Here is a 6,000-nt window from a genome sequence, read left to right on the forward strand (position 1 = left end):
GCAGCACAGTGTTCTTGGGATTTGAGAGACAATGGCAGTGACGGAATGGAGGTTTTATGTGTGTATTTCCTGCCTGAGACTGGGGACATGCATACCGCCCTCACTGCAGAGTGCCCAATAGCCAGTACATGGCAAGGCAGCCTTTCTGGTGACTACTTATCCTAAGTGTAGTTCCCTGACTGACCTGAGGGTAAGTGGGGCACCAGAGAGCTGCAAATTCCAAAACCGGAACTGAAGGAGGAAACAAAAGTAGTGGGCGGTTACATGACCCACGACCGCTAATAAATACTGTAGTAAATTTGTGACAAGCGATGGGATATAATAAATCCCTGACAACTGGGGTCAACCTCACATCCCTCAGTAAATGACAGACATAGTCATATGGGTCTTGCTTTTTTGCGGGATGAGTTGCACTTTTGAATGATACCATTCATTTTAATCAAACTCCAAGTGCAGCAAATTTGCTAAAAGTATTGGAATTTCACAATTGTTATTTTTTTTATTTGCCATGTCAACAATACGGTAAAAATGACATGGCAAGATGATTATCCAAGTCAGTACAATTATGGAGATACCAAACATGTAAACTTTTTTATTATTTAAATGGAGAAAGAAAATAAAAAAAATGTTTTGCTTGTGTTGCCTTTTTCCGAGACCTATAAGGTTTAAAATTTTTGGTCAATGGGTCTGTGTGAGGGATTATTTTTTGTGCCCTGAGCAGAAGTTGTTATTGACACCATTTTGGGGGAGTAGATTCCCTGTCCCACTGCCTTCCTCCACTGTTTGAAGAGGTGATTACAAACAGAGCAGGCAGGTCACTGAAAATTCAATGACCGGAGGCAGGCAGAGGAGTCGGGGAATCACAGACAGGGAGGAGAAGACCATGGGCACAGTCCGGCCCCTGTGCACCAAAATCTAATTAGCAGAAAACTTCAAATGGTGATTAAAGAAGAACAACAAAGCAAATTTCTTTACCCAAGGTATCAATGTAATCAGTATTACAGCGCCATAACAGCCATACCTTTACTCAACATTACAATATCGTGCTGACAGGTCCTCTTTACTGCTGCCATGTTTCAGAGTAAAACTTACTGGCCTGAATTGTCAGAGCCAGTGTCTGATACTTGCCGCCTGTAGTCAAAATTTGTCATTTGCTTCTCTAATCACTTAAATCAATTGAAATGCCAGGGTGTACATTTCTGATTTCGCTTTCACCTTCTGATTGTGTAAGTCCTTAGCTTGTAATTGCAACTAATTTCATGACTCATTACATCCATAAACATTAACACATTTGCATTCTGACAGGTTCTCTCATTATTTTGCCTCTTGACTCTTAAGGCATGTAGTCAGGCCTTATCGTATTAAATATTCAGAAAAGTGATAGTGTCGGCAAATAAGAACTGATTGCGTCTAAATAAAAAATGCCACTAATTACATTAAATATATTTATGCAATGGATCATTGACATTGGGTATGAATCCATTGGATGCGGTTGTTACCTGAAATGTTATGATTAGAGTTGAGCGATACCGTCCGATAGTTCAAAGTATCGTATCGGATGGTATCGGCCGATCTTTAAAAAAAGTATCGGTATCGCCGATTCCGATACCGGAAGTCCCATTCAAGTCTATGGGACTTCCGGTATCGGAATAAGAAAAACCCTTTCCTGCCCTTGTACAGCCTCTCTGGGGTCTGTACGGGCCTTTCGGGGGGCTGTGCCGGCCTGCCAGGGGGTCTGTGCAGGCTCCGGTGGTCTGTGCCGGCCTGCCGGTGGTCTGTGCAGGCTCCGGGGGGCTGTGCCGGCCTGCCGGGGGGCTGTGCCGGCCTGCCGGGGGGCTGTGCAGGCTCCGGGGGGCTGTGCCGGCCTGCCGGGGGGCTGTGCCGGCCTGCCGGTGGTCTGTGCAGGCTCCGGGGGTCTGTGCAGGCATCGTCCGATGGGACTACAAGTCCCATCGGGCGATGCCTGCTACCATGACAGTGATTGACACATTAGCCAATGATGGGACAGTAGTAGTCCCATCATCCGGCTAATGTGTTAAATGTAAAAAAAAAAAAAAAAAAAATTACATGCTACATACATACAACATGCATACTACATACATGCTACATTCATACTACATACTACATACATACTACATTCATACTACATAAATACTACATGCAACATACATACTACATATATACTACATGCATGCTACATACATACTGCATGCTACATACATACCACATATATACTACATATATACTACATGCATGCTACATACATACTACATGCTACATGCATGCTACATGCTACATACATAACACATATATACTACATGCATGCTACATACATACTACATGCTACATACTACATATATACTACATGCATGCTACATACTACATGCTACATACATACTACATATATACTACATGCATGCTACATACATACTGCATGCTACATGCATGCTACATACATACTACATACATACTACATGCTACATACATACTACATATATACTACATACATACTACATACATACTACATGCATGCTACATACATACCACATACATAACACATATATACTACATGCATGCTACATACATACTACATGCTACATACATACCATATACATACTACATGCATGCTACATACATACTACATGCATGCTACATACATACTACATGCTACATACATACTACATATATACTACATGCATGCTACATACATACTACATGCTACATACATACTACATATATACTACATGCATGCTACATACTACATGCTACATACATACTACATACATACTACATGCTACATACATACCACATATATACTACATACATACAATACATTCATACAATACATACATAGACATACAGTACATATAACATAGAGTAACATACTTACCAATACTTGTCACATTGTTCCCCGAAGCCATTGTCTTTTCCGGGATAAATATTAACATAACAAACCACAAAAATACTCACCCACGATCCGAAGCAGTCCACGAGTGTGTCCCACGACGATCTTGGGTAGAGAACTGCAGCATCAGCTGTTGCTGCCGTTCTCTACGGGCTGCAGGAATCCAATGACGGAAGGTAGGTATCCTTCCGCACTGTATTCCTCCGCCACTTAAAAAAAAAAAAAGTCCCTAGTCTCACTTTATGCCATTGCTGTGTGGGAATTTCCCACGCAGCAATGGCATAAAGTGAGACTAGGGACTTTTTTTTTTTTAAGTGGCGGAGGAATACAGTGCGGAAGGATACCTACCTTCCGTCATTGGATTCCTGCAGCCCGTAGAGAACGGCAGCATCATCTGATGCTGCCGTTCTCTACCCAAGATCGTCGTGGGACACACTCGTGGACTGCTTCGGATCGTGGGTGAGTATTTTTGTGGTTTGTTATGTTAATATTTATCCCGGAAAAGACAATGGCTTCGGGGAACAATGTGACAAGTATTGGTAAGTATGTTACTCTATGTTATATGTACTGTATGTCTATGTATGTATTGTATGAATGTATTGTATGTATGTAGTATATATGTGGTATGTATGTAGCATGTAGTATGTATGTAGTATGTATGTAGCATGCATGTAGCATGTAGTATGTATGTAGCATGCATGTAGTATATATGTAGTATGTATGTAGCATGCATGTAGTATATATGTAGCATGTATGTAGTATGTATGTGGTATGTATGTAGCATGTAGTATGTATGTAGCATGCATGTAGTATATATGTAGTATGTATGTAGCATGTAGTATGTATGTAGTATGTATGTAGTATGTATGTGGTATGTATGTAGCATGTAGTATGTATGTAGCATGCATGTAGTATATATGTAGTATGTATGTAGCATGTAGTATGTATGTAGTATGTATGTAGTATGTATGTGGTATGTATGTAACATGTAGTATGTATGTAGCATGCATGTAGTATATATGTAGTATGTATGTAGCATGTAGTATGTATGTAGTATGTATGTAGTATGTATGTGGTATGTATGTAGCATGTAGTATGTATGTAGCATGCATGTAGTATATATGTAGTATGTAGTATGTATGTAGTATGTATGTGGTATGTATGTAGCATGTAGTATGTATGTAGCATGCATGTAGTATGTATGTAGCATGCATGTAGTATGTATGTAGCATGCATGTAGTATGTATGTAGTATGTATGTAGTATGTATGTAGCATGCAGTATGTATGTAGCATGTATGTAGTATGTATGTAGTATATATGTAGTATGTATGTAGCATGTAGTATGTATGTAGCATGCATGTAGTATATATGTAGTATGTATGTAGTATGTATGTATGTATGTAGTATGTATGTAGTATGTATGTAGCATGCAGTATGTATGTAGCATGTATGTAGCATGTATGTAGCATGTAGTATGTATGTAGCATGCATGTAGCATGTATGTAGTATGTATGTAGCATGTAGTATGTATGTAGCATGTAGTATGTATGTAGCATGCATGTAGTATGTATGTAGTATTTTTTTTTTTTTTTTTAACATTTAACACATTAGCCGGATGATGGGACTACTACTGTCCCATCATTGGCTAATGTGTCAATCACTGTCATGGTAGCAGGCATCGCCCGATGGGACTTGTAGTCCCATCGGACGATGCTTGCACAGACCCCCGGACATCAGCACAGCCCCCCGGCAGGCCGGCACAGCCCCCCGGCAGGCCGGTACAGACCCCCACAGGGTGCACAGACCACCGGCAGGCCGGCACAGCCCCCCGGCAGGCCGGTACAGACCCCGGGCAGTCCACACAGCCCCCCGGCAGGCCGGCACAGCCCCCCGGCAGGCCGGCACAGCCCCCCGGCAGGCCGGCAGAGACCCCCGGAAGGCCCGAAATGACGGCGCATCATGATGCGCACACACCGCGCATCATGATGACGTCAGGCCGTCAATCAACTGAACTTCCGATTCCGATGCCGAATTCCGATATTGAAAAAATATCGGAAGTCGGTATCGGAATTCCGATACAGCAAGTATCGGCCGATACCCGATACTTGCGGTATCGGAATGCTCAACACTAGTTATGATGTTACCGAGGTTTTCAAAATGGTCTCCATGATATTGAAAAGCTCATCCTACAGCACCACCTTATGTAACCCTACAGGATTTAGGCAGGATCTTGGTCTCTCAAAATTGCAGATTGCTGGTCCAGCAGCCATGCCAGGACTCCATAATCGCTGGACCAGAGCACTGTGGACCTATTACCACACTACAGTGGAATGACTTTGTGGGGGCTTACAAATCAGAAGGTGCCCTGGAGATGTCTCAGGTAGTAAGAGGGTAGCAGTGTTCTGACCCCGCAACCACGGACTATCAACGTGGCCACAGGACCAATGTCATGTGAATATTTTCGCAAAACTCTACTCCCTGCTCATCTACTAATCTTTGCAAGTTAAGAAGTAAATTAACTCAGGCCCTTCCATGTAATCGCATAGATGAGTATGACAGCAGGCCTCCTTACCTACCTGTATTTCCGGTGATGCTCCTGTCAACGGTTAGCTGGTATGTCTAAGGCTAGTTTCACACTTGCTTTTTTTTGCAGCGCGTTTTTCCCGCAAAAAAACGCATTGAAAAAACGCATACATAAGCATACAACTGCTGCGTTTTTTTCAAGCATTTTTATGAGCATGCATGAAAAAAACGCAGCGTTTGTATGCGTTTTTAGTGCGTTTTTACCGCGTTTGCATTTTTTTCCAACATTTTTAGGTGGCCCCTCACACTACCCAAACCATGACTTTACTAACCCTAACCCTGACCCTAACCCTAACCCTAACCCTGACCCTAACCCTAACCCTAACCCTGACCCTAACCCTTAACCAAATCATACTTAACCCTAACCCAAACCCTAAACCCTAACTAACCCTAACCCTAACCCTGACCCTAACCCTAACCCTAACCCTGACCCTAACCCTTAACAAAACCATACTTAACCCTAACCCTGACCCTAACCCTAACCCTAACCCTAACCCTGACCCTAACCCTT

This window comes from Dendrobates tinctorius, unplaced genomic scaffold, assembly GCF_039654945.1.
Source record: "Dendrobates tinctorius isolate UK_male_01 unplaced genomic scaffold, ASM3965494v1 ptg000089l, whole genome shotgun sequence".
NCBI classification, from domain to species: Eukaryota; Metazoa; Chordata; class Amphibia; order Anura; family Dendrobatidae; genus Dendrobates; species Dendrobates tinctorius.